The sequence below is a fragment of the Anolis carolinensis genome, chromosome 1, assembly GCF_035594765.1.
Source record: "Anolis carolinensis isolate JA03-04 chromosome 1, rAnoCar3.1.pri, whole genome shotgun sequence".
NCBI lineage: Eukaryota > Metazoa > Chordata > Lepidosauria > Squamata > Dactyloidae > Anolis > Anolis carolinensis.
In genome coordinates this window covers 244,824,059-244,841,975 of record NC_085841.1, presented here as the reverse complement: position 1 = coordinate 244,841,975, position 17,917 = coordinate 244,824,059, and the positions used below count along the sequence as shown (strand labels likewise).

General features: G+C 40.6%; 1 long non-coding RNA gene across 2 annotated transcripts; it reads left to right on the top strand.

The window, feature by feature from the left end:
• The first annotated feature begins 13,466 nt into the window (after positions 1-13,466).
• LOC103280283 (uncharacterized) lies at positions 13,467-16,843 on the top strand. 2 transcript variants are annotated; one of them, XR_001730767.2, is made up of 3 exons: positions 13,467-13,622; positions 15,341-15,476; positions 15,825-16,843. It is a non-coding gene; the product is annotated as an uncharacterized LOC103280283 (long non-coding RNA). The 2 variants fall into 2 exon arrangements; XR_507269.3 differs by having other exon boundaries at positions 15,822-16,843.
• Positions 16,844-17,917: the final 1,074 nt, after the last annotated feature.

Sequence of the window (17,917 nt, the reverse complement as noted above, 5' to 3'; positions counted from 1 at the left end):
TACTTATCACAATAAAAAATGTCAAAGAGTTTGTTTAGCTGAGCACATAAAATGGAAGGCATATGATCAAAAACAACACTACAACTACAACAACAACACCCTATTGCTCAAAGAGGAAATGTCCCTAAAGAGGTGTGAAAGAGATACGGCTCAAGCTGTCATCACCATGACAGGTTGCATCTGCTTCAGGGAGCTGTTGTTGAAGCTGATGGCTCTCTAATGTAAAACAGGGGCCAAAAAAGCAATAAACCTAAGAGAGGAGCACCGTGTTGTGCAGTGACCTCATTCAGCAGTTCCAAGCCTCCGATCTGTTCAAACTGATCATGCAAACCATTTATGCAATATTTACACAAAAGTAGGAAAGACAGAATGCGGGGAAGTGAATTTAGATTAGAAAATCTCCCCATATGTTCTCATATTTAGTTATTCACAAAAATATTTGCTCTACACACCAGCTGGAGCCGGCTTTGATGTCATGGCCAACTGGGAAGATTCCCTCTGCGAGGTGGAACTACAGTGCCCACCAGCCAATTAGAAAGTGTTCCCCACTTCCAATGCAGATTTCCACTCTCCAATGGCTGACAGGAGGCAGGATGACCCAGGAGACAAAAGAAATGTATAGTTTCTTGAAGGGATTACCATGTCCCATCCTTGGGATGAACAAAGAGGACCACTTAGGCCAGATAATTGAGTAATGATTACTCAGCAAATGAGTTGAACACCTCTGGCGCTAGTGTCCATTGAGTTCCAAACCAGAATATTGTCCAAGATGATAGGATCATGAAGTCTATTCCTGGGAAAGGGGAAATGGCATTGTGGGTGACCAAGGCAGGACCTCCCGGCGTACTGGAGGAGTGCCAGGTGATTAGGAATCTCTTTATGTCCAGGTGACTGCACAAAGGGTGGGCAGCCCAGCTTATGGATCCTGTCATCCTCTGCACAGTTGGAGTTATGGGGATCAGTATAGATGGATTGATCCCAGTGATGATGGGTGCTTGGATCCTATTGTTGTTGTGATGACCAGAAAGCACTGGAGGGGACTCCCAGGTCAAGAGGTGTAGGTAAAAGGTTACCAGAGCTTGACTTTGGTGGCTTCAGATCTCCAAAAGGTTTTAATATAAAACATAAATCATGACATGACACACACAAAAGGGGTCCATAGAAACCAGGAGGCCCCAATCGCGAAAACCAGGGTACCCACGAGACGAGAGGTGACTCGGACATGGTGGAAGTAGAGGGAGGCTAGGTGCTGAGGGAAAAGGAGGAAAGAAGCCCTGCTCTGAGGGTTGAGGGGGATATGGGGCCAAGTGGTTACCCAGGCCAGCTGCAAGAGGCATAAGGAGAGAGAAAAAGACACAGGAGGCAAAAAAGATACAAATATAAGGGTAACACACTGATGCACATATTTATTGATGGGTTCGTTTGTAATTGGGGGGGGGGATAGAATGTATCCAGGGCGCTCGGTAGCTGGCTGTTGCTGGGCTCTTCTGCTCCTTCAAACTTCCACATAATCGATTCCAGCTAGGTTCTGGGCTCCCGCTATCTGTGGCTTTCCCTGCCACAGTTCCAGTTATAATTTATTGATAATTTGACCGGGGGAGAGGGGAGGGTCAATGCTTGACATCAATGTGAATAAGATATACATGAATTAATTTCATGTTGAGATTGGGATCCTATCTCCAAGATATTTCATTATGTATTTTCAATCATTCAAAATCCCCCCCCCCTCTCAAAAAAAAATATCCAAAATACAGAACAGTTCCAGACCCAGACCTTTTGGTTATAAAATACTCAACTTGTATTTAGATTTAAATGTGACTTCCTGAGCCGCAGCCTAAAGGCTAAGAATACAGTTTTCCCTCACTACTTTGCGGTTCACTTTTTGCGGATTCACTGTTTCAGTAAACTCTAAAAGACTATTATAAATCATAAAAAATTACAATTTACAGCCTAAGGAAGGAGAAGCCAAAGGGAGAGAAAAGGAGCGCAAGAGGCAACGAGAGGAAAAGGAGGCGATTGATCAACACAGGACTGGTTGATAAAGACTTCAAATAGTGTATAACTACTAAAATAATGTATAAATATTAAAATAATTATAGTGTCCCTTATTGTGTGTGGTCCTGGAACCTAACCCCAGCGATAAGTGAGGGAACACTGTAGTCTGTAATGTTTGTGCTTTTACAAGATATACAAGGCGAGTATTGCTGACAACTTCAACATTCAGTGGCAGGTTTTGTGGAGCAGGAACTCACCATTAAAGTCCTCATGGCCAGGTCACCAAACTATGGTTATTTGACTGTGATGTTCCTGGTTATTTTGTTCACTAAATTCTTGCTATTGCTTTCTGCTGCTTCCAGAAGCAGCCCTTTCCTCCTCTGGAAAATGAAGTCAGGTCATGTGGAATTTAATGCAGACAAACCTAAAGTCTGCAGTAATATTACTACAATTATATCTGTCCTCCAAATTTTATTATCGATGGTACGGTAATTCAGATTAAAATACAGGAAACTCAAAATAGAAAAGCTTGTGTTGCAAAGTGACTTTGGAAAAAACATGTTCAGTGTTCCATGTCATAAAGAACTCACAAACCATGCTCCCTTCTATACATCACAGATTTCAGAGTGATCTCTGCAATATAAAGAAATAACTCGCTTTTTAAAAAAATACTTCTCTTTACAGTAATTCATTCTTGTGCAAGGCCAGTTTCCCACGCCAGATGCTTTTTCAAAGAGCCCAGAAGAGTTTGCTTTAAAAGATTATAGTGTACATTTAAAATGAATGCTAATTCAAGAAAGGTCAACATCTCTGAAACTTTGCTTTCACATATGATAAGTTCTGTATTCATTGCTTGTGCTTTATTTCACCCCATTGAATGTTTCAAATGTCACACTTCAGCACTCCATGCTGTAATGTTTGAAACAGAATCAGTTTTCTCCATCAGATGATAAAGTGATTAAAACTAGAGGATGTAAAGGCCTACTTCCCATTCATTTCAATGGGGCTACAACTGAAAATGTTCTTATGAGTGGTCTGCGCCTCAAAAGATGACACTTTGATAATTTTAGCTACCAAATTGTATATTTTCAAGAGCATATTGTATTCAAACATAGCCATGCTGAGAGAAAATCTATTGAAATGCATGTGAATTTAACCATGGGTGCAGCTATGTTGTACAATTACTTTATTTGTTCAGTTATGAGACACTATCAATTGTAAGATGCATGCTAATTTTGGTACTCCAACAGACAAAAACCATATATGTTTGTATGTGTGTGGTTTTTGTCTGTTGGAGTACCAAAATTAGCATGCATCTTACAATAGATGATAGATAGATAGATAGATAGATAGATAGATAGATAGATAGATAGATAGATAGATAGATAGATAGATGATAGATAGATAGATAGATAGATAGATAGATAGATAGATAGATAGATAGATAGATAGATAGATATCCTGTGATTCTAAGATGCATCCTGTTTTTAGAGATGTTTATATTGGGGGGTGCATCTTAAAATTTAAAAATACAGTAATGCCATTTGACATCACTTCAACTGCCATGCTCAATGCTATGGAATTCAGTGATTTGTAGTTTAATAAGGCACCAACACGATTTGAAAAAAAGGCTGAAGGCATTGTAAAACTACTGCTTCTGTGATTTCATAGTATTGAGCCATGACAATGAAACTGGTGTTAAACTGCATTACTTCTACAGTATAGATATACCCAAAGATTAGTTTTCGCCTTCAGTGATTTCAACGGATCTACTTTAAATATTCTCACTATGAACCAAGGCTATCATATTTTGTACATACCATGAGATCACATGACTCATTAGAAAAAACAATGGCAGGTAATTTTGAAAGCAGTTGGAAAAGAAAAAACTATACACGGATGGGGAGGAACCCCCAGTGGCGCAGCGGATTACACCGCTGAGCTGCTGAACTTGCTGACCAAAAGGTCAGTGGTTCAAATCCGGGGAGTGGGGTGAGCTCCCGCTGTTAGCCCCAGATTCTGCCAACCTAGCAGTTCAAAAACATGCAAATGTGAGTAGATCAATAGGTACCACTCCAGTGGGAAGATAACAGGGCTCTATGCAGTCATGCCGGCCACATGATCTTGGAGGTCTTTACAAGTAATGCTGGCTTTTTGGCTTAGAAATGGAGATGAGCACCAACCCCCAGAGTCAGACATGACTAGACTTAATGTCAGGGGAAAACCTATACCTTACCTACACACAGATGGACTAACTCCTTTAAGGAAACCACAGTTCTACATTTGCAAGATCTGAGCAGAGGATCTGTCTTGGAATTCTTTTATTCATAGCATCCCTGTAGGTTAAAACCAACTTAACCGCAGTTAACAATACCAACTCTGAGCATAACTGAGACATGCAATCATCGTGCTTGCACAAGAAAAATAGAAAAGAAGGTTGAAGAATGGAGAATCACAGCAATTACAACAGCCCCACTTCACAAAGAGGCTAGGGAGGGTGGCAAGACCTACTGTTCCCAAAGGAAAGTGGTACCTATTGATCTCCTCTCTCTACATCTGAGAATGTTTTGGCACTGTGAGTTTGTCTACACTGGCCCTATATTAGATCAGAGCAGAAAGTCGCTCCTAGACATCCAGAGAAATCTGGTCCATAACCTGTTAACCCAATTTTACCTTCATAGTAGCAGATTTTCCATTGTATCCCTGCACTTCAAGGCCAGCATGGTCTCCTAAAACTAGTCTAATCCAAATTAGTCCACTTTCCACATGAACTAATGCCACCATCCCCTTTTCTCTGTGCTCTGCAGGGCAGGAATAATACTATAATAATAACTTTCTTTTTGTACCCTGCCTCCATCTCCCCAAAGGGACTCAGGGCAGCTTACATATGGCACAAGGTGCCTAAAATAATGCATAAAATAAATACACAGTACAATACAAAATAAAACCACTAGTATATAAAACAATTTGAACTCAGAACAGCGCCAATCACCTAAAGTATCATCTGTCGTAAAAACATGGCCAACAGTAAACAAGAAGAAAGGAACGGGATAATACAAGTTGTAGCTAAGGAACAAGGGAATGGGATAAAAGTGCTGTATCATAATTGCAGACTATTGGGCTAGACATTCTCAAAGGCTTGTCTAAACATCCAAGTCTTCAATTCACTCCGGAAGGACAGGGTGGGAGAGATGGATAAAGGCTATGTTGTTCCTGATACCACAGCCATTAGCCATGGAGGTCTGGGCACCTTGCTGATATCAGTGAAAGCACACATGCAACCAGGGAAAAAGCAACAAAAAATGAATATTTGTCCAGGACACTGAATATCTAGGATATTTATTATTTCCCAATAATTGAAGATTTTTGTTTTGAGAAAACTGAGAGAAAAATTGTCAGATACACTGCCTTGTGCTGACCAAAAGGAAAACTGGGCTTCAAATGTAGCTACAGTAGAGTCTCACTTATCCAACATAAACAGGCCGGCAGAATGTTGGTTAAGCGAATATGTTAGATAATAAGGAGAGATTAAGAAAAAGCCTATTGAACATCAAAATAGGTTATGATTTTACAAATTAAGCACCAAAACATGTTATACAACAAATTTGACAGAAAAAGTAGTTCAATACGCAGTAATGCTATGTAGTAATTACTGTATTTACGAATTCAGCACCAAAATATGATGATGTATTGGAAACATTGACTACAAAAATGCGTTGGATAATCCAGAACATTGGATAAGCGAGTGTTGGATAAGTGAGACTCTACTGTACTAAGAATTAGGAGCCATCTATCTAGAATATATCCAAGAGGTTCTATGGTACCTTAAAGAACTAAGCCTAAATTTAATTGTTAGACCCAACTAGAGCATGTCCAAAGTAGAGCAGACACATTGAATCAATGGTACTTTAAGCATTGATTTGCCAAGTTCCCATTTATTCGATAAATCTGTCCTATCTGGGAGTAACAACTGGATTTTGGCCTAAAGTTGCAATCCTATACAGAATTAACAAGTAATACAATGCTATCTATTTCTGAGTAGGTCCTTATCTAGAATTGCACTGTCACAGTGGGCATTCAGATGAGGAAAGCTGAGGCTGTGAGAATTCAACTGAAATTTAAATGTGTATGAAACAAACACTGTGACCATTCAAAACTTCAGATGTTGTCATCTTAGCATAACTGAGGTAATCATCCCAAATAAACAAAATTGAGAATTAGTGAGAGGACTTCATCCCATGGGATAAGTAAAGTGTTGGAGAAATTGACACTTTAGAAATTGCAAAATACCTAAACTCCATGATTGAAGTTTATATTATGTGAAGGGCACAGTTAGTTGCTGTTTCTTAAATGTGATTTTACTGTGTGAGATGAAGTCCTGATTCAGCGGAAATGAATAAATTGTCAACAGTGGTTCTCAACCTGGGGTTCCCAGATGTTTTTGGCCTTCAACTCCCAGAAATCCTAACAGCTGGTAAACTGGCTAGGATTTCTGAGAGTTGAAGGCCAAAAAAATCTGGGGACCCCAGGATGAGAACCACTGGATTAGAGAAAGGTCTTATACTGAGCACAATTCAAAGTGCTGGCTTTAGCCTATAAAGCCCTAAATGGTTCCAGCCCAGTCTACCTGTCCAAATGTATCTCCCCGTATGAGCCACTTCAGAGATTAAGATCATCTAGGAAGGCCCTGCTCTCAGCCCCACCTGCTTCGCAAGTGCGGCTGGCAGGGACGAGAGACAGGGCCTTCTCAGTGGTGGCTGTGGAACTCCTCTCTAGTGACATTAGAACAGCCCCCTCCTTTCTAGCCTTCAGAAGGAAAGTAAAAACATGGCTCTGGAATCAGGCATTCGGTGATTAGTACAGTGTGACAATAGACTTAGAATTTTATCTATAATTGACAATGGAACGGCCTTGCACTATGATTTTCAGATGATGTGATTTTAATATTGAATGTAATTTTAATTTAATTGATTTTAAGCTTCTGTTGTATTTTAAGGCATCTAAGAGTTGCCATATGTAAGACGCCTTGAGACCCCTCTGGGGTAGAGAAAGGTGGGGTAGAAATAAGGTAAATAATAAATAAATAAATAGATTATTTTTAAGGCAACAAAGGCCAATGAAAAGCAAGAAGTATTTAGACACAAGTTATTTTTAAAGGTTTTGTAATGAGTTACATAATGCATTATGTTAAAAAAGAAGTAAAATTCAAAGCTCTGAGCAACTGACACAACATCACAACATCAAGGGCTGGAGACCTTCAGTTTTACGTCTCCAGTAACCAAAGTGAAGCAATGTGTATTATAGAGATTGTTCTGATCATTAAGGTTAGAGGAAAGCCAATAGTAAAGTTCATTGTGGTGATAGTCTGCTTTGCTTAGAACTGTCCTGCTTAGATTTTTCAGAGTAAAGGTGATGCGAGTTCAGAGTCTTCTTGATTTTATTGTGTTTTGATCCTCAAATCATTTTATGAGAATGGCTGGACATTACTGCTTTGGGCTCAGAGCCAATGTTATTTATACACTGTCTGCACTGCCCTTTGGGTGATATGTTGAAGCAGATACCTTTTTGTGCCAAGATGAAGATGTGGAAGTTATTTTATTTCACAGAAGAGAAGGAAGAGACATTGTACTTATGATATTTTCTAAAAGAGAAATTAAATTTATTTATTTATTTATTTACAGTATTTACTGAGGGGACTCAGGGCGGATCACATTACACATATAAGGCAAACATTCAATGCCTCAACATAGAACAAAGACAGAAGACAAACACAGGCTCCGAGCTGGCCTCGAACTCATGACCTCTTGGTCAGAGTGATTTGTTGCAGCTGGCTGCAGCCGGCTGCTCACCAGCCTGCGCCACAGCCCGGGTCTGTGTCGGGGCAAGAAGACCCCCAAACCATTTGTCGGGGTAAGAAGACCCCCAAACAAATGGAATACAGTCCCAAAGTTTTGCAGAAAAGAGTTGACTTGAAATATTTTCAGTACAAAACCTTTTTTAAAAGCACATATGCTACCTATATTATATTACACAATTTCAGACTGTGAGAGGAGAATTCAAAAATTTCCAATAGCTCTGTCTCTTCACATACATATCAGAGCAAGGAAGCTAGGGTAGACTATAATGTTTTTACTGAAGACTTCAAGTAATTAAAGCACTGTGTTTTGAAATTCTTTTAATCATAAAATAATAGAGTTGGAAGAGACCACATGGGTCATCTAGTCCAATCCCTTGCCATGCAGGAAAAGCACAAAGTAGCCCTGACAGATGGCTGTCCAACCTCTGTTTAAAAGCCTCCAAGGAAGTAGCTTCCACTATACTCTGAGGCAGAGAGTTCCATTGCTGAATATCCTTTCCTGTAATTTAAATCCATTGCTCCGAGTCCTAGTTTCCAGGGCAGCAGAAAATAAGCCTGCTCCCTCTGCCTTATGACATCCATTCACATATTTATACATGGGTATAACGTCTCCTCTCAATCTTGTCTTCTGCAGGCTAAACAGATCCAGCTCTTTAAGACACTCCTCATAGGGCATGGTCTCCAGACCTTTATTTAGTTGCCCTCCTCTAAACACCTTCCAGTTTGTCAATATCTCTTTTAAACTGTGGTGCCCAGAATTGGACACAATATTCCAGATGAGGTCTACCTAAAGCAGAATAGAGCAGCACCATGATTTCCCTCAATCTAGACACTATACTCCTTTTGATGCAGCCCAAAATCCCATTGGCTTTTTTAGATGTTGCATCACACTGTTGGTTCGTGTTCAACATGTTGTCCATGAAGTCTCCAAGAACTTTTTCACATTGACTGTTTTTAAGTCAGACATTACTCATTCTGTATCTTTGCAATGGAAGGAGTAGGGCTCAGTGTGCCCTATTTTGTGTATTAACACTTTGGTCAACTATACACACTTTGGTCACACTATACAACTATACTCTGTGTTTTCACTGTAACTGCTATGAGTGCAACTTATGAAATTGTGGTCTTTATAGTTTATGGAGGCACCAGAGGAGCTCCCTGGCAGGGAATTCTACTTATCCCTTCCTAAACTGCCAGTCCTGGGTTTCCATAAGATGGAAAATGGGAGTAAAAGTGAAATTGTTGTACTATAACTGCACAATGTGAAAGGGCCTCTAAAATTTGTTTCCTTTTCTCCCCTCCTTCCACAGAAAAAAAGAACAGCAAAGGAAACTGGAAAATAGGCCAATGACTTTTATGACATGAAAGGAACTCTCTTGCCAGTTTGTCCTGTCATTTAGGCCATCACACAAAATAAAAACAGTAAAGAGGGATGAAGGGAATTTTTTTTTGAAAGGAATGAGAAATGGGTTTGTGTGTGTGGGGGGGAAGATATTTGTTTTTTCGGGGGAAAATCCATCTGAGGGACAATAGAAAGAAGTTTTTAGCTGTGCCGAACAACGTCTCTATCCGTTATGGCATTGTGGCAGATAGAAAACTCACTTGTACACTTGGAAGGCCAGGGTTGGCTAATTTATGCACTCCTACTGTGTTGGCCTTTGAAAGCTTTTTCACTTCTTGGAAATATGTTTCTTTCCATTTGACAATAAAGATGAAAAATGAGCCATTCCTTACTAGAAAAGATGGAAGGAACAATCTGCTTTCCCTGAGCAATGAAAAGGAAGGGTGATTAGTTTAAGTGATTTCTCCAATAGCTAAGGACCCCAGAATTCAGCGTTTCCAAGAGGGCTCATTGCAGGTATATTGAGGTGACCACTTAACACATTCCCAGAAAGGAGGCAAAGCACTGCCGAAACAAAAGGCACAGATCTGTATAACATTTCCATGCCCTGACTTATATGTATTTCAGCAAATTTGGGAGTCACTGCTGTTGTTTAAACTTTCTATCTACTCATATATGCATAATAAAAGTGAAAAATGTGTATGTGGAGGAGGTGTCCAGTTACACAGACAGCCTCCTGCCTCCACAAATAGCTATAGTTCCCACTGAGCAAGAAACACCAATTGCCCTCCCTCCACTGACATGCAGGTTATAATGAGTGCCATGAACATGTAGCCCAAACCCTGCCAGTGTCCTCCACAAACACCATTCTGCCCCCACCCATGTGAAGGCTTTCATGTGGGGGACAATTTCATCGTAGATGTTCTGTTTTTCCTCCAAAATTGATATCCCAGGGTTCCTTAATTTGCATGACCCCGCCCACTACCTCTATCTTAACCCTTTCTTACTCTTTCCTATGACACACAGTTAACAGAGGAATTGATCAGCGACTGAACAAGAGGTTTGGAGAGCATTAACCATCTGTTTCATATATTTGTGCATACCTGTTCAGTCTACTCTCCAGATACCACATGCAGTAGGTAATGTTAAGATGGCACTTGCTTATGCTTTGCTTTTTGTTTTTAATCTTTAAACTGGACTTGGCCTGGGTAGTTCTTTTTAAAAGAACATGTTAGCAGAGTTTAGGTAGAAAACTCTCCACTACATAGATTTATTTATTTATTTATTTATTTATGTGATACCTCACCTTTCTCCAAAGATGAGACCCAAGGAAGCGGTAGCCAGTATATTGGTCATCCCTCATGTGGTTCTGCAGCAAGGTGTTGTCTGGGTAAAATTACTGAGGTGTCAAAATAAAATTTTAAAGAAAACTCATTAGCACATCTTACACTTCGAGTCCTTCTATCTCTTTCATTAATCATGTTTTCCTTTGTAGGTGGGATCTTGTTTTACCTTGGCACCAGTGAAGCAAAACATCGTTTATTCTTTTCCTTCATGCTACAGTTGCTTTCTCCCTGCTTGCATGAAGTGTTTAGCATTTGTTTAATGAGAATGCTTAGGAAGATTTTGGAGACTCTTAAAATGGAGAAATCCTCAGAAGACTTTCTATGCACACACTTGTTTGCAATAAACAAAGAATGCTTCTGGTTATTACAGGCATACCATAATACTCCAGACACAAGCATGCAGGTTACCTACTTGTTCATGTGCAGCAGGGCTTGCAGATCTACAAGTATTAGAGCAGAGTGTGAGTGATCCCATCAACAAGGTTACTCCCAGCCATATGCAATTTTTGAAACTTTGGTAAAGGCTTTAGAAACATGCCTCTTCTCATGACAACATAGGGTTAATATCTTTTTGCCTGTTAATACAGCTCTCCCCTGCATCAGAAGAGCAAAAGGATAATTAAATAAAAGCAGGAATATAATGTCTTATAAGACATCTCCATTCCATATATGGGTGTGAAAACTGACCAATGAAGAAAGCTAAGAGAGAAATCAATTCAGTTCCATTTGTGATGCTGCAGAAGAGTTCTAAGGGTACCGTGGACCACCAAAATGGCAAATGAATGCATCTTGGAGTAAGTCAAGTCTGAAATGTCCAAAGGAGACAAAATGGCTAAACTCAGGCTGTTGTACTTTGGACATGTGGTGATGTGGCTTATTGGGAAAAAAATGATGATACTGGGGAAAGGCAGCAAGGAAAGAGTAAGAACCCATTACAGTTTTTTTTCTCATGTCAGGAGCAACTTGAAACACTGCAAGTCGCTTCTAATGTGAGAGAATTGGCTGCCTGCAAGGATGTTGCCCAGGGAATGCCTGGATGTTTTTTATGTTTTACCATCCTTGTGGGAGGCTTCTCTCATGTTCCTGCATGGAGATGGAGCTGATAGTGGGAGCTCATCTGCACTCAGGGGTGGTTCAACCATTAGGCGAAGTAAGCGGTTGCTGAAGGCGCTGTGCTCTAGGGGGCACCTAGGAGGCGCCATTGAGGCACCTCCGCCCAGCCGTGGCCTTCCTGCCTCCGCAGCCTGGCCTGCCTCTGTGGCCGCGGCCTGGCCTTCGCCCTCGTGGCCAGGTCTCCAGGCTGCCTGGCCATGTTCCAGAACCTTTCTCTCCTGATGGTAAACCCACACCTATGGCAGGCCTCCTCAGAGATTGTGAGGTCGGTTGGAAGCTAGGTAAGTGGGGTTTATATATCTGTGGAAGGTCCAGGGTAGGAGAAAGAGTTCTTGTCTGTTTGAGGCTAGTGTGAATGTTGCAATTAGCAAGCTTGATTAGCATTTAATGGCCTTGCAGCATTTAATGGCCTTCAAATGCTGGCTGCTTCCTCCCTGGGGGCATCCTTGGTTGGGAGGTGTTAGCTGGCCCTGATCGTTTCCTGTCTGGATTTCCCCTGTTTTCAGAGTGTTGTCCTTTATCTACTGTCCTGATTTTAGAGGGTTTTTTTTAATACCTGGGGCCAGATGCCTTTCGATGGCCTTTTAATTCCTATGGATTCCTAAGGACCCTCAGGACTCTTCTACACAGTGATATAACCCAGAATATCAAGGCAGAATAACCCACAATATCTGCTTTGACCTGGGTTATCTGAGTCCACACTACCATATAATCCAGTTCAAAGCAGATAATGTGGATTATCTGCCTTGAGATTCTGGGTTATATGACTGTGTGGAAGGACCCTCAGGGCTCTTCCACACAGCTATATCACCCAGAATATCTTCTTTGAATTTATCTGAGTCCACACTGCCCTATATCCCAGTACAATGTTTGGTGCTAAATTCACAAATACAGTAATTCCTACATAACATTACCTTGTATCGAACTGCTTTTTCTGTTGATTTATTGTAAAACATGATGTTTTGGTGCTTAATTTGTAAAACCATAATGTAATTTGATGTTTAATAGGCTTCTCCTTAATCCCTCCTTATTATCCAACATTTCTACTATAGTTATACTCTTGTCTCTGTTGGCACGCATCTATCTGGGAATGAAAGCTACATATTCTTTAGTAGTCATGCACATGTGTCAGGGTCTCCCCGCTGGCTAGGTTCCCCAAATAAAGTTCCCTGTTTGTTTAGGAATTACTTCCAAATATCCTACAAGCACCCTAGGCAGGGTCAGCTCTCATTAGTACTTGGATGTCAGACTACCCCACTTTAACTGTCATGTTTCAATCCTATGGAATCATGGCAACTGCAGTTCGATGCTGCACCAGCACCTTTTTTGGCCAGAGAAGGCTAAAGACCTTGCAAGACTGCAACTCCCATGAATCCATACCATTGAGCCATGCTGTATTACTTCTACAGTGCAGCTGCAGCCTTGCTCACGCAATGAACCCTCTGGTTAGCTGTACACCTTGCTGCACTTTGCCAGTACACTGAATTAGATCAAGAGTTCCAATTTGCCAAAACCACTTCCTTTCCAACCAGGACAATAGGTTCTCTCTCTGCTGGTATGTTTGCATACCTACTTTCCACGAGTCATGACTCTGCATTTCAAGTGCCTCCTACTGAGCTTCAGCCTCTCATTCATTTGATACTCCCCTGCCCACCCTGCAGAGCCTGCCTCCCCCTGAAGGAGCAGAAGACTTGCACTGAGCCCTTCTCTGGCACTTTGCCCGGATACACAGCTGAATTCCCCTCCATTTCAGCAAGACTCTAGAGAACACACCCTCAGACACAATCACAGGCGACCTACCCACACCTGTGAGATGTGCTACTGAAACACTGTTGCATCTGCGACTGTCGGAACACTGTGGTTCAAAGCAGCCAGTCCTAGCCTTGCAGAGCAACTAGAAGCAAACATCCAAGCCACCTTTATGGCTGATTTCTCTGGTTGAAGTACTTGATTGTACTTTGTTTAACAAGTGAGTCAATCTGAATTCTCCCATTTTTGTGCATACAGAACTTTGATGTGTCATTAAATTCTTGCCCGATTTTGTAAGCCGCCTTCAGTCCCCTGTAGGGTGAGAAAGGTGGGGTATAAATGAAGTAAGCAAATGAATAAATAAATAGTTCTGTTGCTGTGATCATATTATATATGCAATAGCCTCCTGTTGGTCTTCTCCAACCGTACTTCTTTTTAAAATTTCTATTTGATGTCAAAAACTAATAGAAAAGGGCTTTAGTTGGAAGCAAAATTGCCAAACAGTATAAATGAAACTTAATGAGGCTGATGAAGCTGTTCCTAATCCAGGCACTGTGTATACTAAGGTTAGGCCAACGGGCATCTCCAGTTAAATTTAAGACACACAGAAGAATTAGAGAAAGTCTCCATATGAAATCCTGAGAAACAGAACATTTATATAGAGGCACCATGGTTGGAGGAGTTCCAGGTGGTGCAATGAGTTAAACCCTTGTGTTGGCAGGACTGCTGACTGAACGGTTGGCAGTTCAAATCCAGGGAATAGGGTGAGCTCCCGTCTGTCAGCTCTAGCTACCCATGCAGGGACATGAGAGAAGCCTCCCATAGGATGGTAAAACATTAAACATCCAGGCGTCCCCTGGGCAACATCCTCGCAGACTACCAATTCTCTCACAGCAGAAGCAACTTGCAGTTTCTCAAGTCTCTCCTGACATGGAAAAAGAAGAAGAAAAAACCATGGTTGGACATTCATATAAAGCAATGGTTCTCAACCTTCCTATTGCAGTGATCCCTTAATACAGTTCCTCATGTTGTGGTGACCCCCAACCATAAAATTGTCTTTGTTGCTACTTCATAACTGTAATTTTGCTACTGTTATGAATCGTAATGTAAATACATATCTGATATGCAAGATGTATTTTAATTTACTGGACCAAATTTGGCACAAATATCTGATACGCCCAAATTTGAATACTGGTGGGGTTGGGAGGGATTGATTTTGCATTTTGGGAGTTTTTGTTGCTGGGATTTATAGTTAACCTACAAAGAGCCCCTTTGTAGGTTATAGTTAACCTACAATCAAAGAGCATTCTGAACTCCACCAATGATGGAACCGAACCAAACTTGGCACACAGAACTCCAATGACCAATAGAAACTACTGGATGGGTTGGGTGGGCACTGACCTTGAGTTTGGGAATTGTAGTTCACCTACAACCAGAGAGCACTGTGGACTCAAACAATGATGAATCTGGACTAAATACTCAATATGCCCAAATTCAAACACTGGAGGAGTTTGGGGAAAACAAACCTTAACATTTGGGAGTTGTAGTTGCTGGGATTTACAGTTCACCTACAAAGAGCCCCTAGTACCCCACCAACAATAGAATTGGGCCAAACTTCCCATACAGAACCCCCATGACCAACAGAAAATACTGGTCTTTGGCGACCACTGGGACACCCCCCCTCACCCCGCGACCCTCCCAGGGGTCCCGACCCCCAGACTGAGAAACGCTAATATAAAGTATTAACCAAGTAGGTGATGCAACAAAAGGATTTTACATAAATAGGAATAAAATACAACTTATCATAATAAGCAAGAGAGACCAGGATCTCTGGGTGCTTGCCCTGTTCACCTGGTTAGGTTTCAGCTTTCCTTGATCTTTAACTTAGATCTGAACTAGACAGCTCTTCAAACTGAAATCTTTTCCTTCTATCCCCAGAGCAACCAAACCATTCCATGCTGGAAAATGCCTCCATGGATAGTTAATGACCAAGGGAAGGAAGACACCCAAGCAGCATTAGAAGACATCTTTCTCCAGCATCTCCAGAGTGCTCGTGTGTATACTGTATACAAAGGTCAGTTGTGCAAGGAGAAACCAAATATCTCTTTATGAGACAAATATAGAAGTACAAAAGTGGTGTAATAATCAGACATTATACAAGTGTATGGCACCAACAGATTCTGAATTTGTCAACAGAACTAACACTAAACATAAGGAAGTGCCATCTCTTCAGTATTCCAATAATGCCAGTGTATATGTGGAGTGAATGGGAAGTAAGAAGAATGTCATTTCCCCCATTATTCAAGCACTTATGTATCAACATTGCACATAAGTCAAACTTGTCTCAGTAGCCATATCCAATTCTCTATGCCACATGTGTGGTTTGGGGCATCTCATTCTGTGGATTTTTACCTTTCAGCAGAAATCCTTCTTCAAGAAGAGCTTTCGAAACAGTTTTCAACCAGATTGAGCCTGGCAAGTATCATATGGTTTACTGCACCCGCTAACTACAGTTTCCCTCACTGGTTGTCCTGTCATTCATTCTGAAGAGCAGGTGCATTAGTACTGGGGAAACGTGGTTCAGGCATCTATAAATAGCTGGATTTGCTGGGCATAATTGCTATTTTGTAAATGTCTGTGGAAATAAAATATGGTATTTCCCTTAAACAGCTGAAAATATCTCTCCTTCCTGGCCCTTCAGCCTCCACTTTCTGATAATCGGCCTTCCTTTCAGTCTCCAGAGCTAAGGCTATCAATCATTTATTGCCTGACGCAAATTACTTCCCAAGGCAAACCACAGCCATCACCTGTCCAGTAACACCTTCATTATTACTCAGTCTTTTTTCTCTTTTCTCAACTCCATCTCCTTCACCCACCCTCACAAAGAAAAGGCCTGGACCAATATTTGTCCCAAACTCTATATTTTATTTCAGAACGGATTTTTAACTGAATGTTCTTTTAAGGTGAATTTCTCCCATTCCAAAATGAATTATTCTCCCAAGAAAATAATGCCACATAATTAACCCCTGTCCTCCAAATAACAAAAGCAGAATTACAATATCAAAATAAAATAAGCATATAAATAAAATTATAATAGCAACAGCGAGCAAAACAGTTAAAGAACAAGGCGTCATGCCAAGTCCAAATGACTTTTAAAAACCAAAGGAATCTTTAGAGCTTTACCACAAGAAAACAAAAAGAACAAAGATATTTGGCCTAAGTGAAAACTGTAAAGATGTGAGGAAGGAACATCAGCAACATAGGATGAGCAGAAAACAGCAAAGACTGGAAAAATTACTGAAGAAAATTAAGAAAAAGTGCCAAAGAAGGTTTACAGTTGAACATTAAGAAAACAAAAATAATGACCACAGTCAATTTACATAACTTTAAAGTAGATAACAAAGACATCAAAATAATTCAACTCTCCTTTGAAGCCAAGGTAATTAAACCGAGGCTATCTTACTTTGGCCATATCATGAGAAAAGATCACTCACTAGAAAAGATAACAATATACTTAGTTAGAAGGCAGAAAGAAAAAAGAAAGGCTGTAGCAATCTAGGAGAAAGATCTATGAGGTAGTGGGGAGCATGGGGCCGGGCTGTGGCACAGGCTGGTGAGCAGCCTGCTGCAATAAATCACTCTGACCATGAGGTCATGAATTCGAGGCCAGCCCGTGGCGAGGTGAGCACCTGTCAATTAAAAAATAAAAAATAGCCCCTGCTCGTTGCTGACCTAGCAACCCGAAAGATAGTTGCATCTATCAAGTAGGAAATAAGGTACCACTTATAAAGTGGGAAGGCAAATTTAACTAATTTACAACTTGGAATGAGGAAGTACCATCACAGTGGATGATGAAGCAGCTGCTCCCCCCTGTGGCCAAAATCGAACATCCCCTCAGGTTAAATTGCCTCTGCGTTTGTGTCTGTCTCGGTTCTATGTGTATATGGGCATTGAATGTTTGCCCTATATGTATATAATGTGATCCGCCCTGAGTCCCCTTTGGGGTGAGAAGGGCAAAATATAAATATTGTAAGCAAGTAAGTAAATAAATAAATAAATAAATGTCATCGTGCCAAACACAGGATCACATCTGTAAAAATTGTATTTTCTGTTAAGCACAAATTTATGATCTTGAAAGCACAGCGCAGAAGAATAGGGGAGGTGGTCAAGAGTCCAAGACTCTTTTTGAGATCTCACTCAGTGAACCAGTCAAAATCAGGAATTTAATTATTTTCTAATTTTCTTCTTGAAGAAATGAATAATTGTAGCAGTTTTCTTCTCTTTGTGAAAAAAATTAACACTGTATTTTGCTTATTAATCAGAAACTACTGCTCCTGATAAGAAAATACTATTTTGTACATAGAATAAGTCTTGAATTGTGAAGAGTCTTGGTCAGTTCAGGAGTCTTCGTGTTTTTCCATACTCAAGAAACATGTTTTTGTGCCATTTTAAAATTGTTTTCAAATATTCTTCCCATTAGTAAGGAAAAATGAATAATTTGTATGAGAGTATCTG